Source organism: Apus apus, chromosome 5, assembly GCF_020740795.1.
Source record: "Apus apus isolate bApuApu2 chromosome 5, bApuApu2.pri.cur, whole genome shotgun sequence".
Taxonomy (NCBI): Eukaryota; Metazoa; Chordata; class Aves; order Apodiformes; family Apodidae; genus Apus; species Apus apus.
In genome coordinates, this window is record NC_067286.1 from 53,217,685 (window position 1) to 53,231,968 (window position 14,284).

The window sequence follows — 14,284 nt, forward strand, 5'->3', positions numbered from 1 at the left end:
TAGGCTCTGAAAAGAATAATTCTGAAGGACAGCCCAGGATAGGTGTTGTGGTTCCTTGTCTCTCTCGTGCCTGGCTCAACAATAATGGCGTGGTTTGGGCGCAACATGACAACAAAGGAAGAGCCCCACGGCCCCTCACTCAGCTGTGTCGTCCCGTGTCCCCCCCGCCACCATACACACTGGGATGAGGACAAAGCTCATGGGCTGAGACAAAGAACAAGGAGAGTTCTTCAGCGATTAAAGTCCCGGGCAAAACAGACTCAACTTGGGGAAAAAAAAAATAAATTAATTTCACACTAATCAAACACACACAGGACACAGACAACACACAGAGCAGGGCTCGCATATGTTACTCCCACCCCTCCCTTCTTCCCAGGCCCAAATCACTTTGTTCCCAGTTTCTCTCCCTCCTTTCGCCCCAGCGGCACAGGGGGACAGGGGATGGGGTTTAGAGTCAGTTCACAGGCTGGTGGTTCTTGCCGTGCCATCCTCCTCAGGAAGAAGGATTCTTTACTGCCCTTCCCTGCTTCCCCATGGGGTCCCTCCCATGGGAGAGTCCTCCACGAACCTCTCCTTCACGAGTCCTTCCCACGAGGTCCGGAGCTGCTCCAGCCTGGGCTTCCCACAGAGTCACGGCTGCTTCGGGAACAAACTCCCCTGGCGCCGGGGTCTTCCAAAGCTGCACAATCAGAGTCCACTGGCAGCAAATCCTCTGGCTACAAAATCCAAGTCCACTGGCCAAGTTCACCCCTCCTGGCGCCTTCAGGGAATGTTCCACCATGTTCCTCCACGAATGCAGGAGGACAACCTGATACCTCGCCATGGGTTGCAGGGAAACTTCTGCTTGGGCACCTTCTTCCCCTTCTTCCTCACCAACTACCAGCCCCGCTCTCCTCCTCCAGCACAGCTCTTCTCTCTCAGTGTTTCTCTGCTCAGGTGTTATATCAGTTCTTTCAGATGTTAATCACTGAATCGCATCTATTGTCCCTCTAATGGCTTCTTGGCTGGTTTTGGAGCAGGGGAAGATTCTCAGCTTCTTACCTGGGAGTTACTCCTTTTCCCGCTAGCAAAAAACCCACCAAACCAGAACAATAGGGTGCTGGCACCATGAAGCCCCTGTGCCTCATCCCCCTCACCCTCATCCTCACTGCCCCGGCTGCATCCACAGCCAGGATCAGGGAGCAAAACCTTCACCTGTAACTGGGAACTAAGGGAAAAGGTTCCAGTTTGGGTTTCTTTCTTTTACACACTACTGAAGGTATTACTTCAAGGCAAATTACCATTTTCCTGCAGCCTTGGGCACACTGTAGTTAGACTGATCATAATACAATTATTACCACATGAGAACATTAAGTCAGCCATGAACCTGATAAGGTTGTTATCAGTGTCCAAGCTAATGACGTTACAAGAACAGCACAGATAGGGAAAAATAGATTTGGCTTTTTATTTCAGTGATTTATTTGGTGTGATTTAAATTCTTTTTTTGTTGTTGTCTTGAAATAAAAGCACTATTTTATAGCTACTTTTTTTTTTTTTTTACTTTTTTTTTTTTTCCTTAGTAGAGTGTAAAATAATCCCTGGTAAATTCCTCATTCTTTACAAAAACCCCATAGTGCTAATTGGGTGATCAGATAAAATTCTTACTCAGTTACACAAAGAAACTATAATACCTATTTATTTACAACTGCAATGGTATTAAAATGAAACTCAAGTGAGAGAGCTGCTTCTTTCTGAAGGTCTCTCAATGTCCTTCCAGTTTATAAGTAATAAGCTCTCATGGGACACATGAATTCATGCCCTTAATCCATTCTGACTTTAAAAGTCCAGCTTTTATGGAATGTCTCAGTATACAACCTCTTGTTTCAGCAAATGCACTTCCATCAGTTTTCTCTGAAGCCTGTTTAATATAACATCTTCTGAATTATTTAATGGACAAACATATGGATTAAATAAAGCAAACGCATCTACCAGAACTTCTATATGCCTGAGAAACTTTTGACCAAAATTTACCAAACTTCCTGCAGCTCATGTGTAAAATCCTTAAGCCTCAGACCCGGGCAGAACTAAGGTCTCTGTGCCACAGCACAGAGAGCCTTAAAGCTGGGGCAACAGTTCCTTAGGGATCACTCCCCACACTGCAAGAGGGGAAAATCCCAGAAAGGACCACATCAGGGATCAGACCAAGGAAAACTGTCTTGAGGTAAATGATGGAATCAATTAGAGCAGCTTTCAGATTGTCCCAGTATGTGATATGAATTGGCCAGGTCCTCTCAGAGTTCATGTCCAGCTGTTTTCCCTGCCCAATTGCTTCCCAGTAGCCACTGTTGGTTTTCACCTCCAATCACAGCTTTTTTTCTGTGGTTAACATCTTGTGCACTGCTCTAAAATTCAGTTCAAGGTTATAATTCCATGTTTTGAAGTGATATACATGGCCCACGGTGAATGTTTACCCATGTAAGTGTAAGTCAGTCTAGAGTCTGCCTCTGATTAATTTGAATTTAAATCTGCATTTCATTTATCCTGACCTTTGAAATCTCCCTCATGACTACTCATCAGAAAACCTTGATACAATAAATTAGAAATTCTTTTAGATCTTGGATCAGATTGGAATAATAATCACCCTGCTTCCCAAATACCCATTTGAGGATTTGTTAGTTTGTTTCCAGAAACTGCGGATAGTCTAAGTCACAAGAGTTGCAGAAATTAAACTGGGAACATTTCTATGTGTAAATTTAAGTGTAGAAAAAAAATAGCCTCCTGCTCCCATGGCTCCATCAGACTAAAATCCAGACATTCTGGCCACAGTTTTAGATTATTAGTGACCCTTTCCTGAACTGTTCTGACACCATGGTTTCTTTACAAGCTTTGATTAGTTTTATTTGTAGCTGAAAGTGTGAAGTAAATGCAGCAGCCAGATGCATCTGTTAAAGCTGAGAAATTGAACTGGTGTTTTATTATTCATAGCAATTTAAGTGCAAACCAACCAAAATCAAATAAAAAAATCTCCAAAGTAATTGCTGTCTGAGCCAATTATCAGGTCTATTTGTTGGTGCTGAACAAAAAATTGGCTCAAAAATTTAACGAGGTATAAAATAAAACCAGGCTCCAGCCAGAAGGTGTTGGAGTCTGAGCGAGATGGCACAGAGGGGCCAAGAGGCTGGGGAACCTCTGGCAGCAGAACCACTGATACTCATCTTAAGGCTGAGGGGAGCAGACAGGTAACCAGCAGGGACATAAGTGGTATATTCCTTTTAAATGATCTCTTTTCCTAGTACAGTGGCATACTGTTTAGCAAGAAGCCTCAGTGCCTGTAGTGACCACTGCTAGTCATGTGGTTAATACTAGCTTGCTAAATTGCAAAAGATACCAGGAATAAACAAAAACAACAAACCCCAGAAAACTACTTGCACAGGTTTAAAGTCCCATTAGCCCCATTAGCTGGAATAATTTGGGTTCCCATCCATAAATAGTCTGTTAATAAAAGAAGCATCTCAGTGTCCCAAATCAGAGGTGTATAATCTTGCCAATGACATTCCCTGGGGTGTCCGCACCTCCCAGCACCTTTGGTCTGCAAGTTCATGAAGGAGAGGTTGGGGGCTGTCTGCTGGCACCAGCAGCATATTGGTGCTTTGCTCCATGTCCTCTGCAGCCAGATCTTCAGAATTTGGGCTTGTGTGGAGCTGGGATATCACAGAAAAGGGAAAAAAATGGATGACACAGTGCTTCTAGGCACAGCACAGATCTCAGCAGCAAGCCTGGCTCTGGCCTGGCTAATGGCAAGCTGGAGCTACCAAATCTAGCCAGACCTGAGCTGGCTTGTACCGAGACACCCAAAGTCTCTGGCACCACTGTCCCAGCAAAGTACAAGGGGCCAACTGCCCTTGTGGCCAAGAGAGCCAATAATATTTTGGGATGCATTAAGAACAGTGTGGTCAGCAGGTCAAGGGAGGTTCTCCTCCCTCTCTACTCTGCGCTAGTAAGACCACATCTGGAGTGTCCAGTTCTGGGCTCCCCAGTTCAAGAGGAACATGGATTTACTTGAGAAGTCCAACAGAGAGCTAGAGGGATGAATAAGGGACTGATTCTATGAACTGCAACGCAGCTGGTAGAACCAGTGCATGGGGGAGCCTGGGGCTGCAGATGGAGCCCTCAGCCCCTTCATCACCCACAGGCTGGTGGCAGCCAGAGAGGCCTCTCACCACTGAGGAGTGGTGTTCCATACAGTCACTCAGGACTTTAATCTCAACCCTGTTTGTTGACTTAATGCTTTTTTCTCTATTTCTGCTGATTATTTTTTAAAAGCCATTATCTTCCTCAGTGCTTTCTGCAAACTCAGCCTTGAACCCTCTGGGAAGGGTTATTTCCCACTCCTTCCAGTGTCTGCTGACCCAGTGACAGGCAAGATTATTTCTGAAGCCCATCTCTGATAGCTTAATCAGCAGAGCTGCTGGTCAGGCTGGGGAGGCAGCTCTGGACATGTTTGCACCACCAGCCCATAGCACCTACAGCATTTTCTCCAGAGCCCATGGGCCCCCCACCTGAGTGAACAGCCAGTGATCCTGTAATGCTTTCTAGGGGTACATCAGCCCTACCATTCATTTCACTTAATGCTGTTCTTCACATCACACACTTTGTAAGAACTCTTCCTAAACCCTAATTTATACTTTCTTTAACCTTCTCTTCTGTAACATAATTCCTGTACACAACTGGTAGGTTTCATATTTGGAGGTATTGCAGTAGCACCTGGGATCCATCCCTGGGAACTGGGGCCAGCTGTGCAGGGTGCTGAAAAAGCACCCAAAAAAGCTTTCAGTTCCAAGGAACTCACCATCTAAATGCTTGTTCTGTCTTCGGAGATAGGAGCTTTGGCTTAGGAGTCTTCTGTAATGTACAGCTTTAAACTCCATTTGAGTGATGCACCCTGGTGGCATTATCCATGGTCTTTTCTTAGTAAGTTATTTTAAACTTCCTCACTTGCAAGCTCAGAGGACAAAATATCTGGGCTGAAATCCTGGCCCTGATGAAGTTGAGGTCTGTGCTACCATGGACTTATATGCCTGAAGATGATGTCTGAATTCTCACAGTTCTATTTATGTTGGGTTTTTTTTCTTGTTTTGTGTCAAAATAATGGAATTATACCTCTGTTAAACATGATGTTGGCAGTCCTTCATGTGGCTGCACAGGAGACAGAAAATCATTTTTCCTCTAAGCACCATGAAACAAATTTTCATAAATATACTTCACAGGGCACTTGGGTTAGTTGCAGTAAGACTCATGGACCTCTTTCCTAATGATCTGTGCTATTAGGCTGAATTTTGTCATGTAGAATCCCAGGTCAGCTCCAAAATTTCACCTGTTAATATTGAGTGCACACAATGAGCTGCTTAGAAATCCAGCATTCTTTGCCTAATTTGCCAGTTAACTTTGCATCTCCTCAAAGACAAGTCCAGCATCTTAGAATAAATCAAACAATAACAGTTTAATTTGGAAGCTATTAGAAAAGTAACTTCAGTTGATTTACATCTGTGCTTGCAGCCAAGCAATTTCCCATCACGTTTGTAGCAGAAGGTTGCTCCTTTCTCACACACAAGTTACAATTTTACTTTAATGTTTTAATAATAATTTATTTTATTTGGTAATTTCCAGTCTCACCAAATACAGTGAAAAAGCAGGTTTGAAAGCCAGGCTTGCATCTTTGAGCTCAGTAGGAGTCTTGCAATAAATGTCATGGATTGGCAGTGGAGCCTTCAAGGAAAGATGGTATAATAATGTATGGTATTTACACTGCAAAATTAGCCAATTATTCAAAAAGGTAATTTCAAGCATTTAAATGCATTTTTTATTCTATTCTGTTCTATTCTATCATATCCTATCCTATTTTTTTTTTAATCTTTTCAGTGATATACTGGATTCCTGCACCTACTTGAGATCTAGTCTCCTGGAAAAGACACAATTTCAGCAGGAATAGAGCAAAATGGGAGCCTGGCTTGCATTTTATTCCAAGGCCCTAGTCCTGGGGATTTCTGGTCAGTGATTATAAATGCCCTAGAAATATTATGGAATTACTGACTGCATCAAAACTGTATCCACCACATGGTTTAAATTAAATCCATGGGACTACCAAGTCTTTGAAATGGCCCTAGGTGATCTAAAAGCTTGACTCTGCTGAGGTGGCAGAGCTCGTGTGACCCAGTTTCAAAGGCCTGGTGCTGTGACAGGGCAGGAGACTGGAAGAGCCTCATTTTGCCCAAGCCCAGGAGGAGTTTGGAGGAGTTTCTCATGTATAAAGTACAGCTCAGACGTATAAGCAAGAAGGATGTGAAATTAATAGGGGAATATAGGATGACAGGAAGGGAGTGTGTGTTCATGTGCATGTGTGTCTGCAAGCAAGAGGGAGCGTGCTGGCTTTATCTGCAATTTAGAAGCAGTGCACTAATAGCAGCAGACAAACAATCCAAGCATATATTACTGCTCCTCTGCTGTGTTGCTCATTGCACAATGTGGTGATAAGCACGGAAAAATGCCCAGGGAGAGAAAAGCAGCAAAAAACCCCAGTGTCCTTTCCTACATTCACATCTATTCTACAGTATTAGCCAAAGCAGACAGATGCCCAGACATTGTCCTGTATCAGCCCATCCAGGGATCTCAGAGCAGCACTAACAACACTCGAGTAATTGTAAGGCATGAGGCTGTTTTGTTTTGCATGGAGCGTATCTCCATTTGATAGTAACCATTTTAAAGTCTGGAAGAATTTTGCACTCACTAAGCTGATTTTACAAGGAAAGAGAAGTGCTTGTCAGGAAAGGTTAATGTAGCTGTCACTGCAGGAGAGCCCTGTGGGTAGAAAGAGTCTCATCTGGCTGTGTTTTAAAGGGCAAGAGTCATTACTATGAAGGAGGAATTTTTCCATTTCTAGGAGCCTTTCCCATCATTGTAGTGAACTGTTGCATAAATTCCAACTTCTCTATAGCCCCTCTGTTTTCATTATTATCAATATTTGTTTCTATGACTTGTATTTTAAAGTCTTACAAGATATTCTTGTCCAATATGAATGAAATTTTATTTAAGAAGATGTAAGTGGAGCTGCTGGGTGTTTTTAAGGCTGGTACAATATTAGAGTGCTGTGAGGAAGGGGATGACTGTCTTCTGTTTTGACTGTTAGAAACAGGGGCGAGAAGAAACTAAACACTGAAATTAAATTACGTACCCCAAGCTTCTGCCTTGCATGTCACAAGTGCCTTTAATACATGGCGGTCTCATTATAAGGGAATTGAATACAAATTTTCAATGTCTAGGCTACCCCTTGACCACTGTCTGGACTCAACATTCCTTAAAACATCAAAGGTGGGATCCATGCAGTATGGGGCAAGCACCTCTAATCTGTGCAGAGCAGTTGCAATAGGGAGAGTTTTGGCTGTGTCATACTGGCCTGACCATGGGAGGGTTTCATACTGAAGGCATCCAAGCCCTGTGGTGAGCTCCCATTTACATCCCAGACATCACCAGCGCAGCCAGGGGACACATATGCTCAGTGTAGCAGGAAAAGCCCAAGAGTGATCCAGAGATTCCCAAATAGCCACTGGATTTATTTACCCTGGGTTGCCAGGAGATGGAGTCATACAACATGAAGTATAGATGCAGACAACATTTTGCTTCATAGACAGGCTCTTTAGTTGAGATATTCAAGAAATTTTCTCTCAGAGCTTCCAGAGAAGCTGGCAAAGCTACACACTGGGATGAAGAGGCGTGGAGGGGGAGAAGGCTGACTGTGGGCACTGTCTTGTGAGGACCATGCTGTAGACAAGCCAGCTTCCCATCTGCAGCAAGCTAGAAGAGAGGCTAATCAAGATCCCATTGGATACAGCTCACATGGCAGCTATTTGTATGGCAACAGCTCTTAGGTCTTACTGAACGAGATTTGAGGCAAAGACTCCAAGGTGAAACCTGTATTTAGATCAAAACACTGTACACATTGCACAAAGAACAGGGAAAAAAAAGCATTAATACTCGAACCAGATCCATCTCTTTAGCTCTGCCATGTCAGATACAGAAAATATCCATATGATTGCAATGATTGCAGGCTGTGCATTGTTGGACATCTCCACAACCTGGCTGAGAATCTGCTGACAGAAGTAGTTGTACCGTGGCAGAGCTTCATGCATGAAAGCTTGGAGTGGCTACAAGATTTGGATTATCCCAACAGGTCAGCCATCTCTTCTAGTCCAGAGACAACCCGTCTTGAAGTACCTCAAGGCCTGCCTTGAGCTTGGAGTGATCCTCCAAGGCCACATTGTCTGCTCCTCAAACAAGAGTAGGTAGGAGTAGTAAAGAACTGACAACTCCTTAGAAGCTCTTCTCAGTCAAGGGATAAATGCTGGCTATTTCATGGACCATTGCCTGGGTTGCAGAAAACAGGGTCAGCACTTAGAAATGGCACCAGATCCTCCACAGCTGATGAATATCCAAAGCACCAGGAGCAACAGTGCTTTTTTCACTCTTGATGCTTGCTCAGAGGGGTTTTCCTTCTGCTCCTAACCCAGATGTTGGTACAGTGAAACAGGCTCTTTTTGGTCCAGCTTGGGTTACTGCAGCATACCCCAAGGGCATCTGGAAACAGCGATGCTGTATGATCTCCAGCAACCTCCCAGTTATCTCTGTGTGTAATTCAGGCTGTTAATTTTGACATATATTAGCTGTCGTTAGCTCAAGACCTCCTTACCTGACCTCCCCCTTGCTTGGCCACTGGGGCTGTGGGAGGTGCTAAGACCATCACTTCCCAGATGTGACATGTTCAGGGTTTGTGACAAAGGAAAATCCCTTTGCTGCTGAACTTTACTCCTTCCTGCTGACCCCTGACACTTGTCAGACCCCACTGAAAACGCTGCAGCCAAGGCTGGAGGCCAGGGAAGAGCCAAGGGTAAAAACCTGTTTAAACAGAGGTACTCCTACAGCAACAGATACTATTACTCAAGAATTAAACATCAAATAAATATAGCTCTAAATTTATAGTTATTTCCAGCAGATCTTAGAACAACCTGCAAAAATAAAAATTGTGTATAACACCTACAGTTTGTACATGAGCCCTGGACTGTTGATGCTGTTGTGCCTTTCTGCCTGTCACTGTTATGTTGCTGCATCACTTTGTAAGAACACATCTGTTCTAGTCTTTTGATCTATGTCAGGTTGACTCATTAATCATAACTGATATACAGAATATGAGACTTTTTGACTCTGGCAAAAATAACACTAAGTGTCTGCAAATGTCATTCTTTTAAAACTGAGGGTTTAATCCTATTATTTCAGTTAATAAGAGTTTAGAACTGGATTTGCAAAGGTCTAGAATCATGTACAGACAGTGGGAATGCCAAAGGTGCTGAAGCACATCAGATACTGAGCCCATGGGGACACAAGTGGAAGACGGGCACATAACCCACTTGGGACTCATTGTAAAAGGTTTTTTGTCATGAACTTCTACCAGAATCAGGCTATGAGAGAATGTAATGGTCTACAGTACCGTTACCCCATTACAGCCATTTCTGCAAGGCAGAACAGCTGACAGAAAGGGAAGCAATCTGAACCTGTTCAGAACTTGCCTCGAGTTTCCATTTATTGCACCTACAGCTGGTTTTGTCTGAGGCTATAAGCCACTCTGAAGCCAATCAGCCCAGCTTTGCCATGTCCCGAGACCACTGTGGCACTTGGTGCTGCCAGGAGAGATGCTTGATGATACCCCACGGTGGCAGTTCTGTGGTCAAAGCCCTCCTCAGCTTTGGGGAGGGAAATGATCACATGCATTTCTTCTCAACTCTGCAGAGAGAATGTGAAAGAAAAGGCAACAAATCAGTGGATGGAGGAGCGTGATCTCCTTGGCCTTCTTTAAATGCCATACTTCTCTAAGTAAACTGAAAATGTGCATATTCCCTTAGAAGAAAATGTCGTTCCTTGCATATTTCATGAAGACATAGGATTTGATTGGAAACCAGTAGCAGTGTGGTTACCAGCTGCCTGGTAGTACTGGGGCAGTTATGTAAGGGACATAACTACCCAAGAGCTGCCAATTTGGGTCAGGATTCTCCAGGGGCCCTACACTATGCATAGTCTGCACTTCCACAGTGTCTGTCCCTCCAGAAGAGAGCTTGCTGGGTTGTCTGTGTACTCTTGTGTAATTTCTGCTTTTTTCCTTCCTCTTTTGTCCTTCCTGAAAGATTGTTTGGTCCCCAGATACATGTTCTGTGAAAAGCATATATGAGGGCTTGTGAGAGCTGGCAATATTATGTACCTCATTCTTCAGTCAGAAAGGTTTCAGAAATACTAAATTTGCAACCTCTCCGTTCCTAGAGCAGCATCAGTTCTCCTTTTCTGCAAGACCTGATTACTTTGGAGACGAATTTTTCAAGTTATAGCTTGCTTTTTGTTGCCTATGACTTACATTTTCAGCTAGTAGAAAACATTTAAACAACCTGTTTATTAGCTCCTTGTCCTTCAGTAGTGGTGGAGTAATGGCAGCATTGGCTGCTGCTAGCTTTGTTCCATAAAAGTAACATTTTTGTGGTTGTTATTCACAAAAACCTTATTCTCTCCAAACTAGAGATGGGACTGAATGATTCTGGGACAAAGGCATTAATCCAAAATGGATTTTTCCTTTTCAGTACCGGCTCAAGCTATGATTAATCACCTTTTCTTTCAGTGGAATGTACTTGCTTCTGTAAGCTAGCTTTTTCACCTCTCAGAGGGAACTAAAAAAGCAGGGTATTTTATTATGCCTTGGATCACTGATGAGGAAAGGCTCATTTGTACAATTCACTGAGCAAGTCTTTTGGTCTGTTTCTTGCTAAAGACAAATTATATGGTTATGTGTAATTTACAACACAAAGCATTCAGATGTTACTTAAAATCAATACAACACTTTCTGAAAAGAAATGTACATTTTAATGCTTTTATTATTTCTCTTGTGACCAAAAAGGGGAAAAGATCCATGTGCTGTAAAATAGACAGAACCCATTCGAGGGTTGTTACTTACTGCTCTATTGCTGCTACTGCAGAGAAAATAGTAGTGATTTTTAAAAATCATTTCTGCATGATCCGCTGAGCTAATAAGAAATATGTTCTTTCTGCACGTGCAAGACATAAGGAATTTTTACTACCCATATGGTCTCTTGAGGGCTCTTGCGTTAGAATTTCTATGGTAGCAAGTCATGAAGCAAAAGAAGCGAGGGAGTTATCAGCTTGCTGTAAAACTGTGACGTTTACATGCTGCCTGTGTATAAAATGTGTATAAGAAGGGCAGAAAAAGCATTTAGCAGTGTGCTGCCTTTGTGGGTATCCTGGATATCACATGCACAGCTACGGTTGAGCTCTGCTGATTTACATCATCTGCAGGGCTGCCCTAGTGGCATGTGACACAGAGCCCAGGAACGTGCACCAGAGGGTATTGCTGAAGCAGGAGGTGCTTCTTCATCACAACAGGATTAGAGGATATGAGTGACCCGCGTGGTTCCATTACCAGGAGAAATTAGAGCTTCAGTGCTGCAGTGGCACGTTTCATTCCACATCTGAGTCATCCCAGCATGTCTAGAGGCAGCAGGATTTCCGCTTATCGAGTCCTCTGACAGAATTCTTGCACAGCATGTGATACTGCCTGCACTAGGCTGGTTCCTTGGGTTTCTTGCATTAAACACTTCTTTAATATCAAAATGTGTCAGTAGACCTGTCACAGCCAGCCTGACTTCTGCTGCCACTCAGTGCCTGCTTGTGTTCCTTGACAAACCACCTTAAATGAGAAGATGCCTCTTTGGTTTTGACTGAGTTATAAAACTATCCTTCTTGCATATTTCCAATGGCTTCATATATTGTTTTCCACTGTTCGTGTAGAATGCTGAAAGCTGTGTGAATGAGCAGTTTCCACGCCATCAGATCATTTCCCCACTGCCTAGCGTGGATTCTGCCCTCTGAAAGGCAGGTGTTACCTTGCTCACATCTGTGGGTTCGTGTGTATATGCTGTGTACATGCACACACATATCCTTCTTTTGTTCTCATAATAATCTGCTCTCAGTATCCCCATCACTAAGGAAAATAAAACACTTAGAAGACAAATGAGGAACAGAAGGGTTTTGCAATCAGATGTGTAATGAGAAAGCAAAGCCTAATTTTCTCTACAAAGAGTTATAGGTCTGTATTTAATTCCTGTTATGTTTTTAGGGATACTGTTCACAGTTGGCTTGGGCAGGAAGAGTAGGTCCTTCGGCTATTGAAACTTAGAGTATTAAACTCCTTGCTGCTGACCTAAACTGCACTTCAGGATAAAGCTCAAGCCATTGGGCCAAATGTGGGCACATTTATAAGCAATGTGCCCACATTCCTTCTGTCCAATGAGTGCTAACAAATAATATCGTATGCACAAAGAGTGAAATTACCTGGATATTGCAAATGCAAGCAATTTGGATTGAGGGCTATAAAACTGCCTTTTGAGTAGATATTCTGCACCTCAAAGGGCAGTTTCATAGCCCTCAAACTGAATGCTAACAAATTCTATCGTATGCAGAAAGAGTGAAAGAGTTGCTTTAATTGCCTTAAGGATTTCAGGCTTGGTACCCCAAATCAGTTGACGTTTTTTAAATGTGGGCTTGTTCTGCTTTAATGTTTGCATGCAAGCAAATCCTGCATTTTCACACTCAGCCTCTTCAATTTCATCCATCAATACAAATGCTGATTTTGAGAATTCATTGAAGTCAACTGGTAAAACTCCTACGGACTTCAGTGGGGGTCAGAGCAATCCATATACAGTGCAAAATATTAAATTGGTTGATTCAGGTCATTAAGCACAAAGATGGGTATTGAAATTATCCACATTAAAAATTAGTCATTTTAATATGAAACCTCCTGAGTGGCAAGTTCTCAAACTACTGTGTGATCTTGGTGAATACTACCTACATCAAACCCCATTCCCATTCTGGAATGGCTCCACAGATACATATTATTGCCCTCAGGTAATAACAAGGGCAACTTTAAATTTAGCACTTCAGGCCAAGGGCAACAGTTCTCCTCCCAGGCTTACTCTTTAGCTATGGGTCATCAAAGAACTCCTAGAAAGTAACAAAACAGTGAATAAAAGCATCAATAAACTACACATGCCATGGGGGTGGGTGTGAGCATGGACTACCCTCATTTTGCAACTGCAAGAATCCAGGCAGAAAGACAGGAACTTGGGCATGATCACATGGCAAGTCTCCAGGCAGGGCTGGAAAGAAAAGCCAGAGTAGTGTGCTCCTACCCACCACAGCAGAGATCCCTCAAACGCAGCCCAGGAGCTCCTACCTGTGGCCTGGGAAGCCTTGAAATACAGATCACAACAAGATTTAAAATAAACTGCCCTTGACTAGCTTGTTATTGAGGCCAAGGCAGATATGGTTTTCTGCTTCAGCAGCTCTTTGCTCATGAACTGCTGTGCAGGCCTCAGCTCAAGAGGTAACCAAAAAATCGCCCTGCATGAATGAAAAGAGCACCCTAAATTCTGGCATGGGGGCAGGTATCGTCAGTGCACACAGAGGACTTCCCCAAGGTATTTTTTGTAGTGATGAGCAGATCTAGTTTATAGTTCTTCTTCTACAATGCTCTGCTAAATAAGCACAGCATCTAGTTTTCATTTCTGAAATGTTGCATGGATGCCAAACTAATCAAGAGCTGTAATAGCAAATCAAGAGACTACACGATAAATCCCATTATCACAAAATATGTTTGGTTCCTGTGATTCATTCTTTATATATTTAAGCATTGTTGCAACATTAAAGACTAAAAATCATTGCAATCACTGAGTCAACAGCTAGTGCTAACCACCGGAATTAAAAATTAACTGGGATGATGCCTTTATATCAGTTGTTTTTTACAGAAATATGGGTTTGCATAACCACACACTCATTTTTTGCATGGCACACAAAATTTTCAGGGGCAGTGGCTAGATCATGTGCTTCCCAATGCACTTACCAAGGTCATCTGTGAAAAAGTGGTTTTAAATTACCAAAATTAAAAGGGCAGAGAATTCTCAAGTGAGATCATCAGGTATTTTGGTTGCCTGCACATATGCAAAGTTTTTAGTGACCTTAGCAGCAGTTACATAAGCATATGGAGAGAAAAACAAACTCGTATTAAATGCTGTAACCCATATGGTCTCCTGACAGGATGTTCCAAGCCATGCAGTGATTTTACAGTCCATATGCACTGTACAGCAGATCTTTGGTCTCAAGGCAAGAGTCAAAAATAGCGTATCAGCACGAACTCTGCATTCTT